The sequence below is a fragment of the Oncorhynchus tshawytscha genome, linkage group LG12 (assembly GCF_018296145.1).
Source record: "Oncorhynchus tshawytscha isolate Ot180627B linkage group LG12, Otsh_v2.0, whole genome shotgun sequence".
Classification (NCBI taxonomy): Eukaryota; Metazoa; Chordata; class Actinopteri; order Salmoniformes; family Salmonidae; genus Oncorhynchus; species Oncorhynchus tshawytscha.
In genome coordinates, this window is record NC_056440.1 from 28,029,729 (window position 1) to 28,045,222 (window position 15,494).

Here is a 15,494-nt window from a genome sequence, read left to right on the forward strand (position 1 = left end):
TGATCACCATATTCCATCAGAGTGTCCCAGGCAGTATAGACAGATGTTTAGATGTTTAGCAATGGAAGACCAACGTTCTACATGTCTGATGATGGTGGGGAGGGTTATTTATTATGTGCTCTCATTGACGCATCCGTTGATGTGATTGAGCAGTTCACATTCCCCGGGTGCTCTGGCAGCATAATGACAGCCCCGAGTTTCTGGGTGGTTGCACTCTCGTGTGTGACTGAGAGCATCTGAAACAGGTAATTAAGTTATCCAGGAGGAGAGAGAGAGCAAGAGAGAGAGCAAGAGAGAGAAAGAAAGCGAGAGAGAGAGAGAGAAGAGTGAAGGTGTTTAGAGAAAGCAAAGTACCGAGGAGAATTAGAGGAGGTGGGTGGGGAGGAGAGGGAGAGTTGCAGCAGGTGTGGAGCAGAGGAGGTGGAGAAAGGAGAGAAAGGAGAGAGAGAGAGAGAGAGAGAGAGAGAGAGAGAGAGAGAGAGAGAGAGAAAGAAGAAGAGAGAGAGAGAGAGAGAGGAGAGAGAACGGAAGAAATAGAGAGAAGAGAGAGAGAGGAAGAGAAGAGAGAGAGAGAGAGAGAAAGGAAGAAAGAAAGAGAAGAGAGAGAGATAGAGAGCAAAAGAGAGAGTAAAGGAAGGAAGAAAGAGAGAGAGAAGAGCGAGAGAAAGGAAGAAAGAGAGAGGAGAGAGAGAGAGAGAGAGAGAGAGAGAGAGAGCGTAAAGGAGGGGGCAACAGTTCATACTCATATTTATGCCTTCCTACACTTTACACCTCTCACAGCTCTTGGACCAACTCAGAAATAGAGTGAGGAGAACACGCCGGTGTACCGCTTATCTCAGCAGCTCTCTTTGTACAGGAGCCACCTCGCCTGCCATTCCTCCGGTAACCACGGAGACGCAGAGTAAGTTCATATCAGCTCAGAACATCTGCTAGAGCGACGGAAACCGCTGTAGGGTCTACAGCAATACAACCTGATAGAATGGTAATGACAACAGAGAGAAAGGGGAGAGAAAGGGAGAAAAGAGAGAGAGAGAGAGAGAGAGAGAGAGAGAGAGAGAGAGAGAGAGAGAGAGAAAGGGAGAGAAAGGGAGAGATAGAGACGGAAAGAGAACCCTAGAGGGCACTTGTAGTAGAGGTTTTCACAGGTCCAACAGACCCAAAATTCTGAGATCTGGGTCCTAAATTCTTACTTTTGTTTCGGATCTGGATCGGGTCTGATATAATTGCCACGGGTCTCGGGTATGTGCAATCAAAATTGATTTACCGACTAGACCCGATTGGACCTGTTAATTTAATGTGTGAGATAATGAGAACTATGCAAGTTTGTTATCTGGGTCAGCCAATTGCAAATAAATAAAACGTACTGTATAGCTTATGCCCACCTGAAACTGGTTCCGGCCACTCACGTCACGTGCGCCTGCTGCTGAGGAGGGCGAGCGAGAGCGAGTGAAGGAGCCTTGGCCTAGGCTACTGTTGATTGCGAAGATGGAGGCCTTTTTCATTGAAGTAAAACAAAAGTTAGTGAAGAAAGTGTATAGTGAAAAGAAGTCAACAAGGGGAATGTCCTCTGTGGGTGGACAAATATGAGAAGAACGTTGGCGTGGCCAAATGGACTGTGTGCAACCCGCTATTTAGGTTTGATGCAATTTTCAAACTTTTATTTATTTTCGTATTTATTATAATTTGTTTTATTATTATTATTATTATTGTGTATCATTATTATTAAGTTTTATACTCCGTATTTAGTTTAAGATAGGTTAAAAGTAGGCCTGTTGTAAAAAAGTCTATTGCTGTCATTTGTTGGGTAGGTCCTACGGTAGCAACTCGCCTTTGTTGGCAATTGCTGCAATACAAGCCTGTTCAAAACTTAAAAACTTTCGTGAACGTTTAAACCTGTTCAGTTTAAATATGTGTTTTGTTTTATTCCATTGAGCCATTTTCTATGGTCAAATGAAGTTCCAACTATAATGTTGTGTTTGCCGCAATATAATAGAATTACCGGTAGGCCTATAAATGATGACTTGACTGACTTTTGGTATTACTCTAATAAAGTTAAGAAACTTTTGGGAAGGTTTGGTGTGGTGTAGCTATTATTAGGTTTCGCTACTGCAGGCCTGTGAAGGCAGTGCACACTGGCACTACAACTCCCACTGACAATTGAGGAAGAATGTTTCAGGCCTACCAGAATTACTCCTTTAATCTAACAATATAATGCTTATCTTTATTAAAATTTGGATAGAAAATTCACGAATTAGCCCCCTTCTATACGCCTATCTGTATAATAGGAACATGGCGCCGGCATTTCTCTATATTTCTCTCGGTCTCTAACGAGAGGCCTATGCATTATATTTATAAAATATATAAATATACTGTAGAGTGGAGAGGCCTATGCATTATATTTATAAAATATATAAATATACTGTAGAGTGGAGAGGCCTAAGCATTATATTTATAAAATATATAAATATACTGTAGAGTGGAGAGGCCTAAGCATTATATTTATAAAATATATAAATATACTGTAGAGTGGAGAGGCCTAAGCATTATATTTATAAAATATATAAATATACTGTAGAGTGGAGAGGCCTAAGCATTATATTTATAAAATATATAAATATACTGTAGAGTGGAGAGGCCTAAGCATTATATTTATAAAATATATAAATATACTGTAGAGTGGAGAGGCCTAAGCATTATATTTATAAAATATATAAATATACTGTAGAGTGGAGAGGCCTAAGCATTATATTTATAAAATATATAAATATACTGTAGAGTGGAGAGGCCATAGCCTATCTGCATGTAGTGCCCTGATGCATTTAGTGCTCAAATCTGAATGATTGCTTTAGAAAAGTAAAAAAACAATAAAACACCAGGCTATAAACCTTTGAATATGCTACACATTGAAACACAACAAATCATTTTTAGTAATTTGTTATAGGCAATTTTTAAAGACCAATATCACTTGTTTATTGATGGCACTGGCAGTGCCCAATCTGAGGTTTCTTTCTATCTTTCTATCTGAACAGGTCCTCGGGTCCATTGTCCCCAGCTACATTCGGAACAGGTGTCCGTTTAAAAAATATATATTATGCATATCGGGTCGTGTGGGATAGCCACAAATCCTTTTCAGAACGGGTCCAGGTTTTTGGAACCGTGAAGACCTCTAACGTGTAGTATGATGCAGCCACCCGAGCCACTGCCTGTTCACCCCGCTGTCATCCAGAAGGCGAGGTCAGTACAGGTGCATCAAAGCTGGGACCGAGAGACTGAAAAACAGCTTCTATCTCAAGGCCATCAGACTGTTAAACAGCCACCACTAACATTGAGTGGCTACTGCCAACACACTGTCAATGACACTGACTCTACTCCAGCCACTTTAATAATGGGAATTGATGGGAAATGATGTAAATATATCACTAGCCACTTTAAACAATGCTACCTTATATAATGTTACTTACCCTACATTATTAATCTCATATGCATACGTAGATACTGTACTCTATATCATCGACTGCATCCTTATGTAATACATGTATCACTAGCCACTTTAACTATGCCACTTGGTTTACATACTCATCTCATATGTATATACTGTACTCGATATCATCTACTGTATCTTGCCTATGCTGCTCTGTACCGTCACTCATTCATATATCCTTATGTATATATTCTTTATCCCCTTACACTGTGTTTAAGACAGTAGTTTTTTGGAATTGTTAGTTAGATTACTTGTTCGTTATTACTGCATTGTCGGAACTAGAAGCACAAGCATTTCGCTACACTCGCATTAACATCTGCTAACCATGTGTATGTGACAAATAAAATTTGATTTGATTTGATTTTGATTTGAGCCTCTGGCCTGTGAGTGACCATGGGGCTGGGAGACATGACTCAGGGCCAGTCTGGGCCCCATTTCCATCACTTAACCACAGGGGTCAGGAGACAGAGACATGAGGAGAGATGCCTGGCTGGAGGAGAGACGCCATCTCTCTGACTGTCCGAGGAGAAAAAAGGAGGGCACCTCTTGACTCCCAAGACCATTGGGCATCTATCCAACACGACATTCACTCACCCTCTATAAGGTCTATCTGAAAGTACAGACACCATACTGTATCTATATCACAGAGCAAATGGCAGTTCAGAGTAATAGTAAGATAAGTCCAGATCTTAACTGCAGGCAAATGATCAAAAACAAGACAGGAAAACAAGAAGGGATGGTGTGAAAACAAAGCGGCTAGATCTTTATCATCCACTAATATTTACAAGTCTCTTAAACCAAAAACATACAAAAATTCTTATCTGGTCTCACAATAAGTCACATGACATTCTGGAGCCAGAGTCGTTACCTCTAGAAGAGAGCAGATATGAGAGCTACAGCTCCTTGAAGGTCAATCCAATTCACGTGACATGTCCCACTGAGCTGTACATTCATGGTAACATGGTGGTGTTTATGTGGACCAATAGCCTGGTCCCTGGACACATGTCTATAGTCCATATATGGTATTTTTGTAGAGGAATTGAGGAGGAGGGTGGCTGGTGATACGGCGCACGTGGGAGAGGGTGGGTACAAAACGAGCAGCGCTGACTGGGTATGAGAGTCAGGCAGGCTAGACTATATCATCCTATGTCTCTCAACCATACACAGTAGCCTATATCATGTTTGTTCCTTTCCTATTTGTACACATTGTCTCTCTCTGGTTTTATGTCATTCTCCATGACATAATCCCCTTCACTTCCACTCCTTATCTCCTTTTTCTCTCCATCGTCTCCTTAGCCTTTCCCGCCATTGTTCGTCTCCGTCTCACACACACTGTTCCTCTCTCATTTATTCTCCTATATTTTGCCTCTTCCCTGTAATTTTCTATTCACTCTAACTCTGCCTGTCTATCTAATTCTACACCTAAAATGATGGCTACGCTCACTCTCTGCCTCTCTATCTCTCTACACTCTGAGGTGACACTGGTGCTGTGCACTTGTATTGTGCCTCTCAGCCAACCCCTTCACAGTCGCTATCTGTGACGTCAACGTGTCACAGTCCCGATGGGACTGACTGACTAACAACTGCTAGTGTAAGGGAAAGGAGAGTGCACACTATATTATGAGCAGGACAAGGTTAGCTATCTACTGTAGCTACATGTCTTCCCTGAGAACTACACATGGGCCTGAATAGACAGACTACACTGACTGACAGCAACCACTTCTCATTGCTGAATGATTTGATAATAGCAAATCTGTCATGATGTTTACATGCACCCCCCTGAGAGAGCAAGAGGGACAGCAGGAGCAAAAGAGAGGCGGTCCTTACAGCAAACACACAAGAATACATACAGCTCTAAAAAGTAGAAACAGAAGTATATAGGCTGTAGAAAAATAGCAAAAACAAATGGCACCTACAATACCAGTCATAACCAAAGCTTCATGCTCAGATACAGGATTGAAATAATGCAATACTGTATTTCATTTAATGCATTACTGTATTTCATTCTATTCAAGGTTATTCTTAATATTTCCTATATGCGTTCTGATGTAGCCTATCATAACATAAACCAAAACAATATAGCTGATATCCTGAACAGTGGTGGTCTTCTCTGTGTCACGAGTCCGACCGAGGGTGGCTTCCCTTCCCGGTCGGGTGACGCTCGGCGGTCGTCGTCACCGGCCTATTAGCTGCCACTGATTGTCTTTCCTCCCCCTCCTTGTATGTTTATTGTTAGTGAATCATTAGTTGGGCTTTATTAGACAGCCGGCCCGCCTGTTTTTTTGTGCAGGATTAATTATTGTGACCTTCGGTTCTGTAGTAGAGGAACGTGTTTGTTCCTGGTCGTGTATTTCAGTTGTACTATTTTCATCCCCCGTGTTTGGGGCCGTTTGGTTGTGAGCACCCTGTGGTGTGTTTGTGCATTAAAGAGCACAGCATTGCACTCTCTGTTTCCTGCGTCTGACTCCACACTACAGAATCCCGTTACAGAATCCCACACCTGATTGAATGGAGTCAGCAGGAGCAGCAGCCAACCCTCTCCCATCGATGGAGGATCGGCGATGGATCAAGTGATGGAGAGAATGGACCGATGGGAGAGGAGTGGTCTCCTCTCTCCACCTTCGGCACCCCCGGCTCTGGACTCCTCATCTCCCGACTCCAGCACCCTCCGTCTGACGCTCCCGAGGGCTTATGATGGAGCGGTGGCGGGTTGCCAGGGGTTTTTACTCCAACTGGAGCAATTTTTAAATATTTTTTAACCTTTATTTATCTAGGCAGTGGGTTAACTGCCTGTTCAGGGGCAGAACGACAGCTTTGTGCCTTGTCAGTTAGGGGGGTTTGAACTTGCAACCTTCCAGTTACTAGTCCAACGCTCTAACCACTAGGCTACCCTGCCGCCCCTATACCTGGCCACCGTCAGACCCACTCCCTCGGGAGCGGAGAGGGTGAGTGTCCTCATCTCCTGCCTCACGGGTTGTGCTCTGGAGTGGGCGAACGCAGTCTGGAATGGCCCAGACTCAGCGCAGGAGAACGACTATTCCATCTCCAGCAGGAGAGGAGGAGCGCCCAGGATTACGCGCTGGAGTTCCGGACCTTGGCAGCAGGATCTGGGTGGAACGACAGGGCCCTTATTGACCACTACAGGTGTAGTCTCCGGGAGGACGTCCGCAGGGAGTTAGCGTGTCGGGACACCGCTCTTTCCCTGGATGAGCTGATTGACATGTCCATTCGACTGGACAATCTGCTGGCTGCCCGCGGGCGTTCGGAGAGGGTCCTGTGTGTTCCACCACCCAGCCCCTCCACTCCCATTCCGATGGAGTTGGGAGGGGCTGTGCTGAGGGGTACCGGAGGAGGAGGCCTTCCCTGCACCAACTGTGGTCGGAGAGGACACACGGCCGATCGGTGCTGGGGGGGTCCGTCTGGGACTAGAGATGGCAGGCGGAACGCTTCTCGATCACCCCAGGTGAGTCAGCATCAAACTCACCCAGAACCCCCTGTTGGCCACATGTTTGTCTTAACCTTTTTCCTTCACTTTTTTCTCTCTTCCCAGCATAGGGCGCTAGTCGATTCAGGCGCAGCTGGGAACTTTATGGATCGCGGACTCGCCCTTAAATTAGGGGTTCCGCTGGTGCCGATAGATTCTCCTTTTCCCGTGCACTCCCTAGATAGCCGGCCATTAGGGTCAGGGAGACCACGGTCCCACTGGACATGGTGACGCAGGGGAATCATAGGGAGCGCATCAGTCTTTATATTATTGATTCGCCTGCGTTTCCAGTGGTGCTAGGGATTGCCTGGCTGGCCCGGCACAATCCTAAGATTTTGTGGAGACAGGGGGTTCTCCAGGGGTGGTCAGAGGAGTGTTCTGGAAGGTGTTTGGGAGTTTCCATCTGTGCCACGTCAGTGGAGAGTCCAGACCAGGGTTCCACGGTGTGCATTCCCCCCGAGTATGCCGATTTGGCAATCGCTTTCAGTAAAGTGAAAGCGACTAAATTACCACCTTATCGACCGGGAAGGGATTGTACGATAGATCTCCAGGTAAACGCTGCGCTTCCCAAGAGTCACGTGTACCCATTGTCCCAGGAGGAGACGTTGGCGATGGAGACATATGTCACGGAATCGCTGGGACAGGGGTACATTCGGCCCTCCATCTCACCCGTCTCCTCGAGTTTCTTTTTTGTGAAGAAAAAGGAGGGAGGTTTGCGTCCGTGTATTGATTATAGAGGTCTAAACGCCATCACAGTGGGGTATAGTTACCCTCTACCTCTCATCTCTACGGCGGTGGAAACATTTCACGGAGCGCAGTTCTTCACAAAACTGGATCTCAGGAGCGTGTATAGTCTGGTGCGTATTCGGAAGGGAGACGAGTGGAAAACCGCATTTAGTACCACATCGGGCCAATATGAGTACGTCGTCATGCCGTATGGGTTAAAGAATGCTCCAGCCGTCTTCCAATCCTTTGTAGATGAGATTCTCAGGCAGGGACCTGTGCGGGCAGGGAGTGGTTGTTTATATCGATGACATTCTGATCTACTCGGCCACTCACCGCGCATGTGTCTCTGGTACGCAAGGTGCTTGGTAGACTGCTGGAGCATGACCTATACGTCAAGCCTGAGAAACGCGTGTTCTCTAAACGAGCCGTCTCCTTTCTGGGTTATCGTATTTCCACCTCGGGGCGGTGATGGAGGGTGACCACATTAGGGCTGTGCGTAATTGGCCGACTCCGGCCACGGTAAAAGAGGTGCAGCGGTTTTTGGGTTTTGCCAACTACTACCGGAGGTTTATCCGGGGTTTTGGCCAGATAGCGGCTCCCATTACCTCATTGCTGAAGGGGGGCCCGGTGCGGTTACAGTGGTCAGCAGAGGCGGACGGAGCTTTCAACAAGTTGAAGGCGCTGTTTACTGATGCACCCGTGTTGGCGCATCCGGACCCCTCTCTAGCATTAATAGTGGAGGTGGACGCGTCCGAGGCTGGGGTGGGTGCCGTGCTATCACAGCGCTCGGGTACGCCACCAAAACTCCGCCCCTGCGCTTTCTTCTCAAGGAAGCTCAGCCCAGCGGAGCGTAACTATGATGTGGGGGACCGGGAGTTGCTAGCGGTGGTCAGAGCTCTGAAGGTGTGGAGACACTGGCTTGAGGGGGCTAAGCGCCCCTTTCTCATCTGGACCGACCACCAGAATCTGGAGTATATTTGGGCAGCTAGGAGACTTAACCCACGTCAGGCAAGGTGGGCCATATTCTTCACCCGGTTCCGGTTTACATTGTCTTATAGACCGGGCTCCCAGAACGTAAAGGCTGACGCACTGTCCCGCCTTTACGACACAGAGGATAGGTCCACCGAACATACTCCCATCCTTCCCACCTCAAGACTGGTAGCACCAGTGGTATGGGAGGTGGACTCGGACATCGAGCGGGCGTTACGGGCGGAAACCGCGCCTCCTCAGTGTCCGGCGGGGCGAAAGTACGTGCCGCTTGGTGTTCGGGACCAACTGATTCGGTGGGCTCACGTCCTACCCTCCTCGGGTCACCCTGGGGTGACGAGGACAGTGGGGAGCCTTCGGGGGAGGTATTGGTGGCCTACTTTGGCTAAGGACATTAAGGTTTATGTCTCCTCCTGTTCGGTGTGCGCCCAGAGTAAGGCTCCTAGGCACCTTCCTAGAGGGAAGTTACAACCCCTCCCCGTTCCACAACGGCCATGGTCACATCTATCCGTAGATTTCCTGACCGATCTTCCGCCGTCTCAGGGGAACACCACGGTTCTGGTGATTGTGGATCGGTTCTCTAAGTCCTGCCGTCTCCTCCCGTTGCCCGGATTCCTACAGCCCTACAGACTGCGGAGGCATTATTCACCCATGTCTTTCGGCACTACGGGGTGCCGGAGGACATCGTTTCTGATCGGGGCCCCCAATTCACGTCCCGAGTATGGAGGGCATTCATGGAACGTTTGGGGGTCTCTGTCAGCCTGACCTCCGGTTATCACCCCGAGAGTAATGGGCAGGTGGAGAGAGTGAACCAGGAGGTGGGTAGGTTTCTGCGGTCGTATTGCCAGGATCGGCCAGGGAGTGGGCACGATACATTCCCTGGGCTGAAATGGCCCAGAACTCACTACGCCACTCCTCTACTAACGTGTCCCCTTTTCAGTGTGTGTTGGGGTACCAGCCGGTCCTGGCACCATGGCATCCGAGCCAGACCGAAGCTCCTGCGGTGGAGGAATGGGTACAGCGCTCCAAGGAGACCTGGAGGGCCGTCCAGGAATCTCTCCAACAAGCGAGTGGACAGCAGAAGAGGAGTGCTGACCGCCACCGCAGTGAGGCCCCCGTGTTTGTACCAGGGGACAGGGTCTGGCTCTCGACCCGAAACCTGCCCCTCCGCTTGCCCTGCCGGAAGCTGGGTCCGCTGTGTGTAGGGCCCTTTAAAGTCCTGAGGAGAATAAACGAGGTGTGTTATCGATTACAACTCCCTTCCTATTATCGTATTAACCCCTCGTTTCATGTGTCTCTCCTCAGGCCGGTGGTAGCTGGTCCCCTGCAGGACAGTGAGGTGCCGGACTCAAGACGCCGGGTGAAGGGCCTGCAGTACCTCGTGGACTGGGAGGGGTACGGTCCGGAGGAGAGGTGCTGGGTACCGGTGGGGGACATCTTGGATCCATCAATGTTGAGGGATTTCCATCGCCTCCATCCGGATCGCCCTGCACCTCGTCCTCCGGGGCAACCTCGAGGCCGGTGTCGGCGCGCGTGTCAGGGGTGGGGTACTGTCACGAGTCCGACCGAGGGTGGCTTCCCTTCCCGGTCGGGTGACGCTCGGCGGTCGTCGTCACCAGCCTATTAGCTGCCACTGATTGTCTTTCCTCCCCCTCCTTGTATGTTTATTGTTAGCACCTGTTTGTGAATGATTAGTTGGGCTTTATTACACAGCCGGCCCGCCTGTTTTTTTGTGCAGGATTAATTATTGTGACCTTCGGTTCTGTAGTAGAGGAACGTGTTTGTTCCTGGTCGTGTATTTCAGTTGTACTATTTTCGTCCCCCGTGTTTGGGGCCGTTTGGTTGTGAGCACCCTGTGGTGCGTTTGTGCATTAAAGAGTACAGCATTGCACTCTCTGTTTCCTGCGTCTGACTCCACACCCACGACACCTGGAGCGTTACACTCTGCAGATTTTCATTAAAGTCAATGACTCTGGCAGCATTGTTAAGACTGATCACATTCAGCCCACATCTTCCATGTTAATGGTTTAAATTACAGCTGAAGAGCGTGCTGATTTGCTCTGCCGCGCTCCAGGGCCATATGTCCCTCCTCACAGGGATACAAATTATGTCCTGCTGCTGCCACAATTGTAGACAGACCTCTTTAAGGTCCTAGAGCAACTGGGACCCAGAAGAAATCCCCCACCCACCCACCAGCCCCACATCCCGAACCTAGGTTTCCAGAAACCTCAAATACAAAGGATCACCTCGTCATGGAAACAGTGTATCCTCCTTTGTCACAAGACCGCAGGCCCTACCGATCTCACTTAACTAGTCTAACCACTATAGAACCACTGCATGCAGTCCTGAACCAACATTATTCCATATGACTGTAAAGTGAAAGTGAGTAGGTATTCTATAACAGCGATGGATGAAACCCTCCTCAGGTGGCTTTGAGAAGCTGGTATACTTTGGCTGAACAGGGTAGTAGGAGACTTTCCTTATGATGTTAACAGTGAAGGACAATTCACGTTTGGGTAATAGGATTTGGTGACTATCTCTCTGCAGAGGCAGCATGTCTGAGGCACCATTTCTGAGCCAGTAACCTGACGGAATCCAACAAATGGTACAGAAAGTAACAACATAGAAAAAAAGGGCTCCAGTCATTAAGGAGAATCAGTAGAGGCAGAACACAAAGCGGCTGTGCTTGGATGACTGAAACATTAGACAGGCCCCGTGGATCTGGACGATTTAAAGGCTTATGCAATCTCAAAGCAAAGTCAATTAAATACCCAAGTGTTCCGTCCTGCCCGCTGCTATCTTTTTAATGAGAAATGTGAAATCCCTTCAAAAGACCTTGCCAGAGGATGCGACAACACAACATGCTTTTGGGTTTGTGTGAGTGGATGAGTGCGAAGAGGGGTGACTTCATAATCTCGACACTGACTGAACTGTGGGACCAACAGGCTACAATTTAACCGGTGGGCCTGTGGTTACAGGAGCATGATTGCACAATATTTTGGGTTATATATATATTTTTTTAAACATTATTTATTATTCTACCCCTTTTTCTCCCCAATTTTGTGGTATCCAATTGGTAGTTACAGTCATGTTCCATCGCTGCAGCTCAAGAGAAGCGAAGGTCGAGAGCACAGACAAGCTGCACTGCTTCTTGACACAACGCCCACTTAACCCAGAAGCCAGCCACACCAATGTGTCAGAGGAAGCACCGTACACCTGGCGACCGCCACAGCAGTCGTTGGTGCGCAATGGGACAGGAACTTCCCTGCCGGCCAAACCCTCCCCTAACCCAGACGACGCTGGGCCAATTGTGGGCCGCCCCATGGGTCTCCCGGTCACAGCCTGCTGCGACAGAGCCTGGACTCGAACCAGGATCTCTAGTGGCACAGCCTTTAGGCCTTAGACCACTGTCCCACTGTACCACTGTACCACTCAGGAGATCCTTTGGGTTCTGTTTTAACAAAAATTAGGACACACTCAAATAATGAATCTCTTTCTCTTTAGGCAAACGAAAAAAAATACTCTTTGCCCAAGTCGCTATCTTCTGAGGGTTGTTCAGTCTGTGAGCTGCAGAATGAGACCATGAGAGGCCTGTAGGATTGAGAGCTATTGGCAGGAGCTTCAGGGACCCAGCCAAGGTGTCGAACATGCTGATGATAAGAGACACTAGGGGTGTAAACGTCTGAGAGCAATAAGATCCAGTACAATAACCATATTCATGGTATAGAAATGCAAATAGATTATTTGAATTGCAGATGCCTTTGTGAAGTTATGATATATATATAAAAAATGATGCTCTTATAACAACACATGTATCAATGACATATACATGGGTTATTACCACTTCAAAATATAGTGAATGTATCCATTTTTTAGCATCAAAACTAACCTTATGTCTGCAGGAAACCACATTAATCTGTTGTCAATACTTATTTTTGTATCCATCTAATGTGAAACATTTCTGTGAGTTCACCAGTTTATCATGCCAGAGGGCATAGGCCAAACTAATAGAATTGCAATAACCAGGGTTTGCAATGTGTTTTTCTGTCAGAGAGGAAAAATGTCCAACTAAAATCTGTAGTTTAAATGACCCTATAGACCAAACTGAATGAAAAAAAGCCATTCTGAGATGAGGTCATATCTTCAGTCTTATGTGCTTTAGCATATCACAGATATCTTGGGAAGTTAACTTGTGTATACAACATCCATTGGTACTAATGTTTTAAATTAAGTGACTGACTGAAGAGATGTAAATGTGTAAATGGATTTATTCAGGAATCCAATCAACCAATGACTGAATGAAGCCAGTCGCTTGTGTGGCCTAATTCTGCTCCTATTTCAAGGCCATTCTGAGAGAAAAAAGGTTGGTTTAATTTTGTGTCTCAGTCTCAGATCTTATCTCAGAGCATGTGTGTGTGTGTGTGTGTGTTAAAGAGATAATGATAGAGAGAGGGCATCTGTGTGTCTTCATCATTGAATGTGTGTGACAACATGATCGTAAATAATGACCAGAATATGGGTTTAGTGCCTATTTCAATCAAAAGAATTACGCCATGTTAATTAGTACAAATGTATACAAACACTGATGCATGGGGGAACACCAGTCTAGTTGCACAAATTAGTTTTCCACTCGACATAACAATGCCCTAGGAGGTTTTCATTATGATACAATCACTCTGCAAACTACTTACTGGCTTTTCATCTACCCACATGTGTTCAGTGGTTATATTCCTGTATCTGAACCCCAACCTCTCTCTTCCCTTCCTGAAACTGTAACTCAATCAGAGCAAAATGTAACATGATAAAGAAGCAGAGTATGGATGGATGCCATGCTTTCATACAGTGGCATATGGGTAAATACAATGAGAGCACTATAATACATACAATAATACATACAATTCATATTAGCATAACATGATTTTTACCAACAACCCATGGTGCTTTGCACAGCTGATTGTAAGAAGGGCTTTATAAATACATTTGATTTGATAATGTAAACATGAACACTGACAGGGTTTGTTCAGATTGCATGTCACCACCAAGTGGGCAAGCTTTTGTTTTGACTGCTTGTTGTGATCATGTTTATTCAATGTAATAACTCTGTGACAATCAAAGGACACCAGATTAAATACATAAAAGCATCAGAATTTATGATCAGGATTCGATTCGGTGTTGCGCTCAGGTCGCCTACATTGGCAGCGTCATGCAACGACATGTCTTTACAATAAGTACAGTAGTTAATATGTTATTACATAACTACATCACCTGTTCAGTAAAGATTAGAGATGAAATGTTGTCAGACGCCGAATGAAGACTTGGTTAGTTGAGTATAGTCTGATGCCTGTTCGGCGCCTACCTCTCCTGAGGATGAATAGTTCTGGGCTATTATTGTGTTTAAGGCTTGTCAGAGGATGAGGTTTAAATAGCTTTTCCCTGTTACGATACTTTTATAATATCAGACCTGCCTGTTCTTCAAATATAACTATCGGCATCCAAGCGCGTTCCACACTGCCGATGTCAGAGTGGAGGACAGGTACGCTGCCAAGTGAAGTGCTTCGAGCTTTCAGGTTCACCGGAGGAAGATACATTTCATAAACAAACGAGGCGTACATTCATTTTCACCCGTTGCGCTTATTAGCTTCTGGATGATAAAACAACCTTTTCACGGCGAATGCAAATGCTGCGTCGATTAAACCGACGTGGCTTGGACTGTTTGGTAGCCTATGCCCTTCAAATTGTGAACACTCATTCGTCCGGTTCTGTACGCGAACGACCACTCTATGAATACACAACGTTCTTTTGATGATGAGTAGTTACGCCTCGATCACACTGTCAGTGTCAGCGAGCAGACAGCCTACAGTAGACTATATATATTGGAGCTTTACCGCCGCACAGTGGTTAGATTTGTGGATTGGCCATTTACAGAAATGGAACTGTGAAGGTTGCTCAATGTCGCGCAATTTGGCGAGGTGGAACGTGCATCTTTGCGCGGCTTTCCAATCTTTCATGAACATTAACAGTAGAATAAATGTGCCTCAATACTTCTTATTGACCATTTATTACAATCAGTCCTATCCGTGCCATGGGTGCCCTAGCTATGCTATACCCGCACAGGCGCCTGTATAGGCTACCTACCTAATGGGAAGCAGTGTTTCATCGTGCGGTGCCGCCCCCTAGTGTACATGGACCGTAAGCTATAGGCGCCCAATACACCTGCATCCTTTCACCGACTCCAGGGGAGCGCGCCCCTCCACATTTAAACGTTATATTGTTACTTCAGTAGTCGTCCTAGGTTTTTACTGTCTGATGTGGCCTATTATTTATCAATGGTCCACTACTTGTGTTTCTAAGGGTTTCTCAGTTAGGCTACCAGAGGCAGTATCCTAGTCACATTCATTAAAAGGTTTAATGTACAGTGGGGCAAAAAAGTATTTAGTCAGCCACCAATTGTGCAAGTTCTCCCACTTAAAAAGATGAGAGGCCTGTAATTTTCATCATAGGTACACTTCAACTATGACAGACAAAATGAGAAAAACAAAATCCAGAAAAATCACATTGTAGGATTTTTTATGAATTTATTTGCAAATTATGGTGGAAAATAAGTATTTGGTCACCTACAAACAAGCAAGATTTCTGGCTCTCAAAGACCTGTAAACTTCTTCTTTAAGAGGCTCCTCTGTCCTCCACTCGTTACCTGTATTAATGGCACCTGTTTGAACTTGTTATCAGTATAAAAGACACCCGTCCACAACCTCAAACAGTCACACTCCAAACTCCACTATGGCCAAGACCAAAGATCTGTCAAAGGACACCAGA

At 46.4% G+C, this 15,494-nt stretch overlaps 1 protein-coding gene across 4 annotated transcripts in view; it reads right to left on the minus strand.

Moving 5' to 3' along the window:
- Nucleotides 1-15,494, minus strand: part of LOC112262860 (inositol polyphosphate 5-phosphatase K) — a 42,851-nt gene that overhangs the window by 18,520 nt on the left and 8,837 nt on the right. The window contains exons 1-2 of one of the 4 annotated variants that reach the window (XM_024438667.2): nucleotides 13,944-14,492; nucleotides 1,383-1,493 (exon numbers count right to left, since the gene is read on the minus strand). The exons of 1 other annotated variant lie outside the window; for it this stretch is intronic. The gene's annotated coding sequence lies outside the window, so the exon portion shown is untranslated. Of the gene's footprint in view, nucleotides 1-1,382; nucleotides 1,494-13,943; nucleotides 14,493-15,494 lie in introns of those variants that run through there. 2 more of the 4 variants (XM_024438668.2, XM_024438669.2) reach the window with 2 other exon arrangements.